Consider the following 16,049-nt stretch of genomic DNA (forward strand, 5'->3'; position numbering starts at 1 on the left):
ATTCATCCACCAAAATTGTTGAAACTTGAAATTGAAAGATATGGAGTTGGAGCCTTTTTCTCAAGGCTTTAGCCACTTTATCCAGGGTCTGGAAGATTTGAGGTCTGAGCTTTCCCCTTTAATCTCGCTGGATGCTAATTGGGATGTAAGTTACCTTGCCTTGATGAGATTTCTAAAGTCAGATTAAAGGTGAGTAATCCATGTCAAGATTTATGTAGCTTGACTATTATCTCTCTGTTGCTCTTCTTATCTCTCAATTCTCTTCTCTCCATCTTTTTCTATATTATCCAAGTTATACTCAATTCTTTAAAATTGCATCGGCAAATATATATGCTTCTCAAAGTAAATAAAAATATAATTATAGTTCAAGATAAATTTTTCCTTGAGATAGTTTGGAACTTGAATTATTAATTCAATTTGTTCATGTTTTGTTTCCATTTGTTGAAGTTTACTATACAATATTATGTTGTCCCTAAAAAGAAAAAGAAGAAGAAGATTACCATTAGTCACATGTGGAGCCTATTAGGAAAGGAAAGAATCAATTGGCATTTAATCAGATCATATCATATACGAACTCTAGCATTCATTGTGAAAAAAAAAAGGAAAAAAAAAAGATCTTTATTTATTTATTATTATTATTTTTTAATGTTTGGCAATGGTGTTTTACTATAGAATGGAAAAATCATAAAATAATTGTGATGAAACGAAATGGACTTTCTTTCTGTATTCAAATGTTAAGTTTGGATGTCCCCTATTATAGCCATCCATTCTCCTATGGTGTTACTGAATTGGGTTTGGAATTTGATGGTATAACATAATATCATTGATGTTTAGCACGGATGGGTCCGTTGGAAACACAATTGCATCTGCTTCACAATTGCATCTTTTGGTGAATGCGCTGGATATGTCTTTTGAGGCTCAATTTATGGAAGATTTTGTGTCAGGTTTGAAAACTCTATATGATTGTCCTGTCATTTTTCTATTATAGATGTATCTAGTTTTAATAAGTGATAGCTCCGAGTTGTATCATTTCATGATGTAACATCAGGTTGCTTAAAATTTTCTCACTTTTATATTATTCTTTATGTTTGGTAACAGTTGAAAACTCGGGATCTGATAATTTGAAGTCTTCAGCAGTCATACCACCGCCAACTGTTCTTGATCGTGTGCTTAAAGATCTCTTTCATGAGGGTACATTCCTTCCATTTTCTTTTCTTATCTCTTATTTGCTGTTGTTAATGTGATTGATAATTTAAACTTCAAATTTGGACAGAATGACTAAATTGAAACTAGACTGTGTATGTAGGGACCAAAATTGTTCAATTCGAAACTATAGGGACTAAAATGAAATTTGGATCAAACTATAGGGGTGAAAAGTGTAATTAAACCCCGGTGTTTATCATATAATTAGATGGCATAGAATGTGAACCTACTACCATATGAGAGAAGCCCTGACATTACAAAAGTACGAATACATGCACGGATATGGAAATAACACGATAGGAACATACAGACTTGAAATTTTTTTCAAAAGAATCAAGACCCCACCATTACATGTAATAAATGAAAATAAATTTTGATATATATACATAAAACCAATAACTAATTCTTTATTTATTTATTTATTTTATTACAAATACATTTTAACAAAAATAGTAAGAAATTGTTTTTCACATTCTTCATATTGGAGAAGTGTGGATAAGAACTCTTAATATCTATTTTAGAAAGTTCTATTCATAAACAAATTAAAGGTTTTGTAGCTATGATAATTCCCAAGAATATCTATTAATTATGTGATTGAAGATGATTAGTAAGGTAGCCGACTGAGTTGAGTTTTGTTGCTTGAGCAAGACTTGCAACTTGCAAGCCTAGATGACAAGCTGCAAGCTAAGCCTGATTTGCTATCATTGACTTTTGTTTATGTTCATTGCATGAAACTCTTAGCAGTTATGAAACATGTAACCTTTATCATGCTTACAATGGATACTCATTTTTACGGGATGTGTAGTGGTGCATGGATGGGTGGGCGTGCATTTTGTAGATCTCACGGAAGGGACATTATTGTTAGAACAAAGTTATTAAAGAAATGAACATACCTGGAATTTATATGCATTTGTGAATTTCACAAATTTGGAGATGCATTTAACTTGCATGCAAGTTTATTATGTACTGTTGTATGGTTGAAAATTTAGATTCTAGAATTGAATGCAGATGGACTTTAATATCTAATGTTTCTTTCATGACTATGTCCTCATGCAACTTGCAGGAGTGCAGCTCCTTGATTTCATTGAGGGTGAGCACAAGAATTCTCGAGCTATTAAAGGCGCACCACTTGACTCACTTTTTGCGTAGTTTTGCTTACACTCACTTTGGTTTGGCAACTGCAACATACGTGGTATGTATCTAAGTCAAGAATGATTTCCTTTGGATGGTGACACTCTGTTAGAGACATTAAATTATTAATAATCTACATGGGATTTGGATTGTATTAGACTATTCGGAATGTGGACTCACCCCATTTTGACTATGCTTTTCTTTTATGTTTGATTAGCTATTGATGTGCTCTGGATAGAATTTGTTAGAGAAGTTCGTTGGTGTTAGGAAGAGTCACAACCTTTACCTCGGATGCCAACCACTGGTGTGATTGACTTGTCAACTTGTTTGGTCAACCAGAAACTACACATGGCAATAGTACATCATTTCATTAGAGAAATGTTAATAGGGTTAGTTCCTTGTGCATTTCTTGGACATTATGTTGTGAGAACTGAAGGTTCTGAAAGACCACAAGCTTTGTATGCCCTCCGCCTTGACAAATGTAGGCCTTGAATCATTGAATTTGTATTGACAAATTGCTGAACTTGGCCTTTTCTTCAGTTAGTTTACGAACCTTATTAATGAAACATGCATACCTGAAGTGCAGAATGAATTATAATTCATTTAATTGCATTTAATTTATAATTAGAATTTATATCTCAAGAATGTTTAGATAGCATGCTTTTAGATACTTCCATTCAAGACTTGTTCTTCATACAAGCCTGGGGGCTCTTATAAATGCTGAAGTTGTGAAGATGCTTTGGATCTTGTAACTAATGAGCTAGTTAACATTTGTTTCTGTTAATTGCTTTCAATGTACTTTATTGTAGCCATTTGTTTTGGTATTATGCATGGCAGTTAGGTGGTGAATGGTGATTGACAAAATTGAAAATTTGCCCTTGAAATTTTAGTGCAAGTGGTTCTATTGAAGACTTTAAGCTGCCAAATGTGCAGAGCTGAAAATGTTGTGGTAATACTTGAAATTCAAGCTCTGAAATCAAATACTCTTTTATAGGGCATAGAAAAAAAAAATCACTTGGAAGATAACTAAAAGTGTTCCTAAACCAAACGAAACTAACCTTTGTGTCCCAATCAAGTGGGGTAGGCTACATGAATCCTTCCAGATATCATTATAGTTGTATGTTTGGTTGGAGACTGTATTAATTGCATATCAATATATTCTTGCCCTCTGCTAATATTACTGTAACTAGATATGGTCAGTTAGTACTCAGTTCCAAACTTTGGACTACATTGGGGACAAATTCCATTGGGCCAACTAGTTATAAGTTCCTTTATGCTACGAGAGTGTTGCACTTTTCTAAATGTAAGAACGTCATTGTTTTATTATTTGATTGCAATTGGACATTGTTTTATTATGTGATTGCAATTGGATAGCCATCTATTTGCAGCTCTTGCTACCTGTAATCCTTATAAATTGGAATTTTACATCCACATAACACTTCAGACGTAAAGACTTAAACACGTTGTCTGATCGGTTTCTGTTGGGATTTTCTTTTTCTGTAGTCTTATTTAAATTAATTGATAATAGATGTGATTTTGCAGGACTTGCTGAAAACAAATAGTATTGTTTCAGTAGGTTAGCACCAGGGACTTTGTTGCAATTATGTAGTTTGACAATGGATATTGTTTATGAAAACTGATATTGATGACATGCTGTCATGGTCTTGAGATCTCTTAAGCATCCTTTTGATGTTTTCTTTCTTTCTTTTCTACCTTTGGGGATTTTTCCAGAATATTTTGTGGTCAGAGTCGTGAGACCATAATTGTATTTCTTTGCCACTTCATTGTTCAACTTGCACTATGCATTGAGAAGAATTGTGAAAACGAAGATCCTGTTTCTGCTCAAGTTGAGGTTGTGTCTAATTTTACCTTTGCTGTCAATATTCTTATAATGTCTCTGTGTTCGAGAATCAGTAAACGTCGTTCTTCTTTTGCTTTTTGGCCTGAAGTACTATGTGACTGTAAAATGTAAATACAGGAAGCTGGTCAGGTCAATGGAGACTTATCTCATACGAGAATGCCTAGTGAGGATTTTGTTGGGAAACGAGACAGGTGAACTAAGCAAGTGAGAAGCCTTTTGTTTTCATAATTAAATACTAATTGCAAATCCATTGAGGCTGTGGATTTTTATTGAAGTTTTTTTTATATTGTTTTTATTTTTTTCTCTTCATTTAAAGTATGAGTATTATTCTGGTATGAATATTATTCTGTTTTGGAAGTTTGTTTAATTTTACCTTGACATTCTTGATTACTACACTCAGGTTGTCTTCATGGCTTTCTTGTGGAGGAAGAATAGAAACTCCTACAATGTCATTGACACAGTGATTCTTTTAGATTAGGCTGGATGTGTGTTTGGTTTGATATTCCAAAAGACTAACTATAATTTAATGAATTTAAATCTTTTTTTGCCTTCTCTCTGTTGTATATTTGTTGAAGAGTTGCTCAAATATTATAGTGGCATATTTCTATTATGTTGATGTTAAAGATCAGTAAGAACCTGCAACTCAATTTGCATATCACAACCATTTGGAATATGAGAAACTAGAGTGACAGCAAGTGGCACTATTAAGTGCTTGAAACCCTAAACATGAAAGTCACATGCAGTAAATGGCTTGTCCTAGTGCCTATGGTACTAGTTCTTTTTAAGTGTTTATTACTAATAATTGCTTACCAAAGTAGTGAACTTACAAGATAACTTTGCACTAAATAGATATGATAGGATTACATTAATTTTGGACTTTCTGCTGATTGCCCTTTTTTATATCCCATTCATGTGATTCACTCATACTCTTTGTGCTCACTATGCAGTGGCTCAATGTCAGATGATTCATGTCATCCTGAAACTTCTGTATCGAGGATTAATTCTAAGGCCCAGGATGTTATGACATCTTCTGATTTAAGGCCTTCAGATTGTAGCAGGAAGGGATCAGCTGGTGTTGTGGGTATGATGCTTCTAAAATCAGACCAGAACTTGCATGTTCCATTTATGCAGGTTGTTTAAGCTTCAGTAGAGTAAGATTATTTTCCAGTTTTTTTTTTTTTTTCCTAGAATTTTCAATAGAAACAATCTTGACTTGTTCTCCATACTTGTTATAGGATGCACCACTTATGACAGAAGACATGCATGAAGAACGACTCAATGCTGTAGAAGCCTTGGGTTCTTCATTTGTAAGCTTAAACGCTTTGTCATATGCATTATGACTCTGGTGAAGATGGCCATTGTGGGAATGCTATTGATATGCATATACATGTACATGTTGATATTATGACTATCACTAATTATCTCAAAGTATATTTGAATGGTTGCATCTTAGATGTTTTGATAAAGTGGTTACCACTCCACTTGCATCAACTTCGATTCAAGTAAAGTGGTACCAGTTCACTTGCTATTAACTTTGATTTAAACCTTTCATTTTTGGATCATGAAAGTCTGGAAGCCCTAAAAAATGAGAAGACTCTAAGAAACTCCTTTTTTATTTGACAAGTTTAATTTAGTTAGTTGCTCATTGCTTGTGGGAAAACTATTTTGACATTCATTTTGCATTTTAGATAACTTCCCTATTCAAGTGTTGCATGGTAGATAGAGGTCTGTAAATTTGAAGAGTGCATTGATATCAACTGAGAAAATATTGTCTACCATTTTGTACAGAACTTCTTTGCTCAGTTGGAGAGAGATATATTATCTTCAGGTAATAAGCTCATTTTTTACTTCTGCTCGTTTTACTCTTTCCAATAAAGAAGTAGAAGCCATAATTATTTATTTGATAAGTAAGACTGTAAGATATTGAAAAAGCAGCTATGGGGTACAAAGCAAAACTATTTTCGACAAAATAAAGCTCTTCTAAAAAGTCAATAAAAGCAAAAAAAGAATTACAAATCTTCCCTTATAGCCAAAAATGAAAAATATCTAGTGTTATCTTCAATCTGTTTACGTCCATCTGTACATCCTCAAAAGTTTGCCGATACCGTTCTCTCCAAAGGTACAACATCAAAGTCTCACTCAAAGCCTTGTTCCTTTGCTTTGATTGACAACCTCCCTGCCATGGCTAATACAACTGGAGTAGTGATTTCAACATCATACCAAAAAATTCAACCTGTTAGGCTTTTGCTAAGGCAACTAATTCTGTTCTCTCTAAAGTTGGTAAATGTAAACCAAAAACTTCAGTGGATGCTGAAGACTAAGAAAGTAAAGCTCCATAGCTCACTACTAGTCACATTAGGAATGCAAAAAAATTGTCAGCCGCACAGTTTGAGAGTGTGATTGGAATGGGAAGGGCAGGTTAGGTGAGAAAATTGTATGGGTCAGTTGACTGGCAGTTAAGAATTTATTAATGTGCTCATTAACCAACCAGACACCTTTATATTATATTCTCATATAGTCCTATCGATAGACATTCCCTGCCCTTATGTTGTCCCTAAATCTAATATCAGTTTTTTATTAGATGAGACTAAGGTTTTAAAAAGCAGCCGCAACCGTTACGTAACACCGTTACGTAACGGTTTTGGTGGTTACAGCCACCTGTTACGGCTGCTTTTGGAGTGTGATTGAGATTTACAGGTGTGTCGGCCGTAGCGGCGGCCGTAGCGGTCGTAACGGTGCCGTAACAGCCGTAACGGCCTGTTACGCACCGTTATGTAACGGTTCTGAACTGTTTCTTTCGAAAAAATACAAAAAAAAGCTGAAAATGGGAGAAGAGAGATAAATAGAAGAGGGAAGATAAACAGAGAAAATGAAGGAACGAGAGATAGAGAGACATAAGAGGGAAGATGAAAAATATATTATTGATTTGTTGAAGCTGTAAGACCTATGCTATTTTATTCAGCTGCTATCAATGAACCATTTTATTTTTGTGTGTCTATCTATATATTGTTTGATAATAATAATAATAATAATAATAATAATAATAATAATAATAATAATAATAATAATAATAATAATAAGCGTGGTCATTATCTATTTGGCTTGGTTAAAATATGTATATATATATTTAGGCTCATATTTATTCTCTTACTTTTGTCATTGTTTATCTTATATATAATAGTTAGTGGTTGATTTTTTTGTATAATATAAAGTCATTAATTATTAAAATAAAATGTAAAAAACTCAGTTTATAGTGATTTAAAAATATGAAATATATTGGATCATACTTAAAAATTTACAAAAATTGATCAATATTTATTTTAAACCCAATAAATATGATCATGGAAAAAAAATATGCGTATCGGTAAGTTTTTTTCAAATTGTGTGAAAAATAAAAAAAATTCACGGTTCCGGTTATCGCAACCGTTACGTTACGGCCTTTACACTCCGCAACCGCAATCGCGCCATCGTCACCGTTACGACGACCACAACCGCTTTTCAGAACCTTGGATGAGACCCTCCATCAAAGCACGTATGGCTCACTCACTCATTTATCTCTCTTTCTCACTATCTGAAACTCCTTTCCCTTTTGTGTCTCCTACCTGTCTTCCCTCACTCTTAACCCTGTGGATCCACATCTCCCCTTATGAATTCAATACATAATCGGGTAATTATTTTATTTGTGTGCAGTACATTGATAGGACAATAGAGGATTGTTTCTTTAACTCTATGTTTACCTCAACTCCTAGTTGGCCAGAATGATATCTGATTGATTGTTCAACTTAAGATTTGGCTTTTTAGACTTTGTTCAGGCGAAGGGGGGAAAGTTGGAGAAGTGTCTCGAGGGTTTGGATTTAGTTCTTAAGGAATAAAATTACGAGTAGATTTTGATATGGTACATTTATTATGATGGTGGCTTGGTTTTGGGGAACTAAAATGACATTGAATGGAACAATTACATAGATGATTTAGATGGCCCATTTCAAACGGATCATGTTGACTGAAATTGGAAACTTCAGGGATAGAATTGACAAAATTGGAACTTGACCAAAGTGACCTGAAACAACAAAAATATCATAATTATGAAAAGAGAGTGTGGCATACATAAAGCCTGGACATATTTATAAAAGCTGAAATCAATGTTCTACATGATGTTGATCTGAGGTGCTATTTTAGGGGTGGTGTGAAGATGGCAAAAATTGGAGATTCAAGGTTGAAAGGTTACATCCTAGTGCCAAAAGGCATAGATTAGATTCAAAATGTATTGGATGAATCCCAAAACCAGTAATTCAACATTTGTTAAAGAGTCTTATAGTAAAAACTGAAAAATCCATGAACTTATGCACAAACATAACGTAACATTTGGTGCCCATATCACAAAAACCATAAATGATCACAGAACATACATACTTTTCCGTCTACAAATTCGGCTGGCAAAAAATAAAACGTATTCGGAAAATACCTTTTTTTTAGTGTAACAAATTAAATTAAAAAAATCCATGTAATGCTGACTAAACTCGACAAAGTCTTGTCCCAACTACTTGGGGGTCAGCTACAAGAATCTTGTTTTGCCATTCTGCTTGTTTAAGGGGCATAATTCAGTTAAAACATGAGCATACCCTCAATAGCATTTCAAATGTTTATGTTTTTTCCCCTCATACAGAATGAGATTGTTTTACTATTTCTCAGCTTGTTAAACATGACCTGAAGCTTGTTTTCTTTTGCTGCATTTGGTTTTTGTTTCATGGAAAATTTGAGAACATGTGCAAATTTTTTCTCCTGTTTTCATAACATGAATTTGTTTTACTGTTAAATCTTTTTTGCATTTTCCCAGCTGTATGGTTGTGTACTTGGTTTTTTTTTTTTTTTTTTTTTTTTTTTTTTTTTTTTTTGTTTTTTAAGATTCGTCTTTCATAGCTATGGATTTATGGGTCATATCATATGTGAACATGCATGTCTTTCCTATCAAAAAAAATAATGTTTTAAATACATAGCCCATTATTAATTTCCTTTCAAAATTAATTTGGTGCTGGATGTTTGTGAAAATCTGAATCAGACATGTCAGCATTCAAAGCAGCAAATCCAGCTGTTGTATTTGAAGATTTTATCCACTGGCATTCACCTAGAGATTAAGAGAATGATGACTTTGAAGAGAGTGGAGAAGTGTCTACAAATGATGCAATGGAATCGTTAAAAAACAATTGGCCTCCTCGAGGACGACTTTCAGAGAGAATGTCTGAGCATGGGAATTTGTGGTGAAAATTTTGGAATGATGCACCTGCTTTGCCAGCTTCTGAGCAGAAGCCACTTTTGGATCCTAATCGAGAAGGAGAAACGGTAAAATTCTTTGTAAATGTGCACATCATGCAATTTTTTTTTTAAAAAATATCTGGATTGCTCTAGTTTTTATGTTTCCCAACAAAATATTAGCAAATGTAGGATGTTACAACGAAGGTCTCAAGTTCATAAAACTGGTGTTACCACAAGACAGTAATTTCTGATTAAATGGTGATCAACAATTGATGTTTTGAAATGCTGTTCAATTTATGTTTCAAAGCAATAGATTTGACAGTCCAAAATGGTTCTTTCTACCATTGTCTTTCTTGTTTGTTGAAAGATATAGAAAATAATCTACTAAGATCTGATGCTACCTAGAATATGTCTTGGTTCAACAAGTGGAATGGGAATTCAAAATTCAAATGCAATAAGGTATAGCTTGTTGGGAATTGGGATACTTCTAAGCACAATGCTGACTGCCTTTTAATGGAAGGTTATTAAAACATGCAAGTTGTCTTTTCGCATCTCAACATTTGTCGTATTGGATAAATGTAAAAAAGAAAAGAAAAGAAAAGAAAAGGAAAAAAAAAAAAATTGAACTCAGTGTATCCCGTCTAAGTATAAATCAAATTTAGTATATTCCTTCTAAGCATGAACTTCGTGTGTCCCATATAAGTTGAGCTATTTATGTGTTGTGGCTTTTTTTAGACTGTCTCTTGAAATACTCTTGTTTGTTAGTTCAAGTTTTTTATTTTTAATTTATTGGATAACCAAAAGTGGTATAAACTAAAAGGTGTTATGAAGGTGGCAAATAGCTTTACAAAAAGATAAGGCTCTATGATATACAATACATCTAGAGGTATAAACATATCTCCAATGAACTGCACAAAAGGCACAATTGAAATAGTACGCTACTCAATCAAAATAAATAAATAAATAAACAAGGAGCAAGGATCCCTTTTGGTTTTAATGAGAATAATTCAAAATAATTACACTCCCTCCATAGTCTAGAAGCACACAATGCAATTGTCTGCCACTGTGATATCCATGTTCCGTAATTAGCTAATTGGTCCTTAATATGAATTTGATTATGTGTTAATATAATTTTGTGTGCCATCATGTGAAAATATGTGGTTTTGAATTTCTATCTGTTCACCGTAGGAATATTTGTTTGATTGTCTGCTTTGGAAATTAAATTGAAGGCCTTATCGGCCACAGAACCCGGAATTGATTGCGCCATTGTGATTGGCATAATTTTTAGAGCCTACGGTGAAATTTAATTAGAAACTGATTCGGATCAAATTAATTTGATTAAATTAATGAGTTAGTGCCCAATTGTTATTATTATTATAATGATTTTAGTGGGGTTTGTTGTGTAAAGGCATAACACCTCCATTCCTCTCCTTAGTTGCATTTGACTAATCTTGGACTCAAAATTAGAGGCAAGGCCGACTATAGAGAGAGAGAGGGAGAGAATTGGGTGATTTTGGCTCAAGGTGTGGGGAATTTGAAGATTAAACCCAAGATTTTGTTATAGCTTGGAAGATTTAACTCTTAGGTAAGTAAACTCATGAATTTTTGTTTGTAATTTGTAAATTCAAGATTAATTGGTGGTCAAGAACAAGGGTTGTGCTCTAATTGATGAATTTGAAGTTGAAATGCACATGCATGTATAGGATCACCATGATTTTGCATAATCTAGCATGTATTGAATTGAATATGGAAATATGAGTGTTAAATCTTACATGCAAGCATGTATTTGTTGAGTTTCGTATGGATGAACACCATTTGCATCATTTGAGTTGATTTGTGGAATTGGCCTTCATAATGATGTAATTTGGTAATTATACCATGTTAGTATATGTATATGTGAAGATTGAGCCAAAAACATGCATTTTGAACCTTTGAATATCAGGTTGAAGCTCAAGAACACATTCTGGAAAACCTAGAAAATTTGACGTCCGCTCGAGCGGGAGAACCGCCGCTTGAGCGTGAATTTCGAGCTCCCAGTATTTTTTTTTCTGCAGACATGGTGTCCGCTCGAGCGGGGAGCCATGTAGAGAGGCCTTCTGCTCGAGCGTTAGAGTGCACGATCGAGCGTAAATTCAACATAACTAGTACTTTTACAGGCCTTAAGGGTCCGCTCGAGCGGGGAAGTCTACGCTCGAGCGGGGACCCTGTTTTCTGAAATTTTGAAAATGCATTCTGTGTTCTGTTTTCCGTTCCCTTTCACTCCTAAACACTCTTAGGCATACATTGAGCATTGTAATTGAATTAAAGAGATAAGAATGAAGCCTAAAGAGGAATATGTGAATTAAAGAACGGATTGAATTATTTGTGACCCATATGTGTTATGTGATATGTAGGGTCAAGCTCTAGGGCAAATCCACAAACCGATCACTGTGAGTAGTATCTTAATAAAGACATCTGAAATGTGCTAGTTGTCCAATTGCTTATCTTCCTATAAGTCTGTTGTTTTAAATTGTGGAAAAATGTTTGCTTTACTAAACGATTGATACAAATGGTTGGGCCGAAGGCCGATTGATAGAAATGATTGGGCCGAAGGCCGATTGATACAAATGATTGGGCCGAAGGCCGATTGATATGAATGATTGGGCCAAAGGCCGTTTTGATATGAAAGCATAAGTGGGCCAAAGGCCAATTTGACACGAAAGTGTAAATGGGCCAAAGGCCAGTTTGATACGAAAGTATAAATGGGCCAAAGGCCAGTTTGATACGAAAGTATAATGGGCCAAAGGCTGTTTTGAATAAATGGGCCAGAGGCCGTTTTGACATGATAGAATGCATGGGCCAGAGGCCAGTATGATCTATATCTATTTATATGCTAGATAGAAATGTGAATTGGGCCTAAGGCCGTCTGATGTATATTGTTCCAATATATTTTCTTTATTTGATATTATTCACTGGGCTTTCGCTCACGCTCATTCATGTGTTTTTAGGTGAGCCAAGAGAGGTCTAGACCCAGCCTCAGTGAAGTCTGTATGGAACAACTAAGGTTTCGAAGAGTTAGCCCTTACGTCTCACGCACGAGACACGTCTTCGCCTTTCTGCCATTCTGTGTTATTCTGTCATGTTGGCGAGGACTTTGGTGTACGTCTGTGTGTAGCTTGTTTTGGCTGACTTAGTTTTGAATGATCCTGTCTGTATAGAACTGTATGTTACTATACTTTTTGTTGTGAGTTATTAACATATGTCTGTATGGAATGTTGTGATGTGCATATAAGCATGGCTCTATGGACAAAGTTTTAAATTGCTTCCGTTTGGTCCCTTTACTTTGATGAGTTTTGTCTTATTTGGTTTGAGGCCGTAGGTAATCTCGTGATTACTGGCTGGTTATGGTCTTAACGCATAGGGGCGGGTTCGGGTCGTGACAACCACTCATTCCTCTTTTGGTTTGATAGGACAACTAGCAAAAAACCCCACACATAATGAGGCATAACCCCAACCATGCCAAAAATTGAACAGTTAAGATTCCATAAATCGTTGGTGAACCTGTGCTACATAGTATGCGTGTGTTCAGCAAAAATGAAGGTAATTATGACAATTTTACTGGGGTGATTTGACTAAAATACCCTATTAAAATTATAAAATATGCAATTTAAACAAATGTGGTGATTGTTCTTAATAATTTCGAACCACTTGGCCTTAATTGGATGGTCTCTTTTCAACCTTGTAATTGCAGTTTGGATTCAGTATTTGGAAGAGAAGTAATATGTTCTTCAAACCATATCACTATATATTTTATTGTGTTGACGTGGTTCTTTGAGTGCCATTATCTTTTTGGTTTGGAATATTGACCTTTCATGTCACTTTGAACTCTGTAGGTTCTTCATTATTTGGAAACATTGCGACCGCATCTACTGCTGGAACAAATGGTTTGTACTGCCTTCAGAGCTTCAGCTGACACTCTAAACCAGGTAACCTTTGGTGGCTTAAAGCAGATGGTCACCAAAATGGGTAGACTTTATCTTACAATGGCTTCTACACTGAAGCATTTGCAAGGTATGCTTGTCTTTATGATTTCTTGTCATTTATTTTATTTTTCCTGAATCTTAGTTTCATTTTACATAGATGCAAGTTTGCAGAATTTACGTTTTCCCTCTCTCTTCCTTGCAGCAAATCGTCTCTCTGTCGACAGTGAGATTACTGAAGATGTGAAACGGCTTTGTGTTGTTTTTGAACATGTTGAGAAGTTGTTAACTGTTGCAGTTTCTCTTCATCATAAGTTTTTGCAAGCACCACGATTGTTAGCAGTAATTTTCAGTGACTACTACGATTTTCACCTACCTACAATAGGGACAGGCGCTGTGGCAGGCAATCGTGATATGGTAAATTCCCAAATGACGTGTGTTTTTGGTCTAGCAGTTCAGTAGTTAGCTTAAGCATCTTTCTAGAGTATCACCATTGCTTTCATCAAGGTTATTATTTTAGACAAAAATTATTTATTGAAAAAAGTGATTTTATTTAATTTATATAAAATTATATATGCATATATAAATAAAATTTTAATATATTATTTGACGTGTATGTGTCCTACTTTTGGAAAAGTGCTCTACATGTTCTAGTCCTACTTCTGGAAAAATGCCGTATCTGCTTGTCTGTGTCATGTCCGTGTCCCGTACCCATATTTTTTCTTAGGCTTTGATTTGTGACTCCTGGCAGTACTATGGTCAATAATTTGGATGGTCTAATGTTATATTAGTTCTAGTTGATGCAATTTTTTGGTGATTTTGTGCTATAGCACATTTCATGTTTTTTCAATATAATTTTTAGTCTTCCATTTATCAACGACACATATTAGATCTATTTAGATGACACAAGTTGATGTCAAAAATAAATTTTACTTTTTAGTGTTCACCTATAGGGGTCTTGAGAAACAACATAGTGCAATAGTGCTAAAATTCCCCCATAATAAACATGGATTAGATTAAGCAAGGAGAGTAACTCCAAGGATCATTTGTAATAATTTATCTTCCTATATTAAACACTTGCTTGTAGAAATCATTTTGTTCTGGTTTTTTTATCATTCACAATTTTATTTTATTTTTTTTAAATTGTGAATTCATGATATATTCAGGTTAAATTGAAGGGAGACATTGACCAAGGTGTGGAATACTACAAGAAGGCTCTGTATTATAATTGGCACTATGCTGATGCCATGTATAATCTAGGCGTTGCATATGGGGAAATGCTGAAGTTTGACATGGTAAATTTGTAGGAAATAAAACTTTTGTGTCTCTATATCTCTCTGCTTTTCATGTCTTTCATTCTGAAGCAAACTTCACATGAATAAAACTGATCTCCTCAAACATTATTCTCTACTAGAAAGTACATTATCTTTATTTTATTTTTTTTCCTTTCGCAATCATCGTTCATTTTCTTCCCTTTCTATTAGTTGCTTTAATGAGAAATTTGATGCATTTCAAATCTAGAACTTGAGAATATTTATTTAATATCTGTGCAGGCAATTGTGTTTTATGAACTTGCTTTCCACTTCAATCCTCATTGTGCAGAGGCATGCAACAATTTAGGAGTGATATACAAAAACCGTGACAACCTTGATAAAGCTGTGGAGTGTTATCAGGCAAAATTATGATGCTTATGTGCAAATTTTAAGTCTCAAATCATCGTGCGCTTGATATTATAAAAATTATTTATTCTTCTGCAGTTGGCTTTATCCACTGGTCTGCTGCTGCTGCTGCAATGTTGCTGTGAAGCAGGCTGCTACGAGATGCTGGTCTGCTGCAAATTTGGGCTGTTGTTAGTTTCATGTTTTCATTTTGTTATCTGCTGTTTTTACTATGGGTTCACAATTTGGATGTATTTGAGTATTTTAGTGAGTTTACCCTTTTAGGTTTTATATAACACTTCCAAAAGCATATTTTTCAGTAGTGTTTTTTTGCCTACACATCAACTTTAGGTGATTTAATATCAATGTTATTAGTTTGTAATAGTAGTGCCTGAGGGATGCCTCTTGTAAATATGTAAAACTTATAAAAAAATATATATGATTTTAAATTTTTTTTGCCGCTACAAATTTGTCGTTGCCAAAAAGTAAAGCTTTCTCGACAAACAACTTGTCGGTAAATGTGTAGCCAAAAGTTTATTTCTGCCCACTCATATTGTGTTGCTAAAAGTGTATTTTTTGCCAATGTCAATTTGTCGTTGCCAAAACTAAAGTTTTATCGACAACCAAATCGTTGGCAAATGGCAACATTCACCGACGTAAATGTGTCGCTAAAAGTTACTTTTGCCCACTCATATTGTGTTGGTAGAAGTGTATTTTTTGCCAATGCCAATTTATCGTTGCCAAAGTAAAGCTTTAGCGATAAACAAATCATCGGCAAATGGCAACATTTACCGACGTAAATGTGTCACCAAAAGTTTACTTTTGTCTACGCATATGTTGTTGGTAAAAGTATATTTTTTGCCCATGCAAATTTGTGTCGCGAAAGTGCCACACAATCATCATATTTGAATGACTTTTACCAACGCAAGGTAAATTGCCAACGATGGATGAAGGCTTTTATCAACGACTATGTTCGTCACTAAAGAC

At 34.4% G+C, this 16,049-nt stretch overlaps 1 pseudogene across 1 annotated transcript; it reads left to right on the forward strand.

The window, feature by feature from the left end:
- The first annotated feature begins 2,712 nt into the window (after nucleotides 1-2,712).
- On the forward strand, nucleotides 2,713-13,866 carry LOC114270862 (uncharacterized; annotated as a pseudogene). Its single transcript, XR_014336695.1, has 9 exons — nucleotides 2,713-2,792; nucleotides 4,066-4,186; nucleotides 4,313-4,386; nucleotides 5,143-5,326; nucleotides 5,431-5,502; nucleotides 5,984-6,023; nucleotides 9,252-9,532; nucleotides 13,318-13,495; nucleotides 13,610-13,866. The product of XR_014336695.1 is annotated as an uncharacterized LOC114270862 (transcript).
- The last annotated feature ends 2,183 nt before the right edge of the window (nucleotides 13,867-16,049 follow it).

Source organism: Camellia sinensis, chromosome 7, assembly GCF_055761805.1.
Source record: "Camellia sinensis isolate YWXY chromosome 7, ASM5576180v1, whole genome shotgun sequence".
NCBI lineage: Eukaryota > Viridiplantae > Streptophyta > Magnoliopsida > Ericales > Theaceae > Camellia > Camellia sinensis.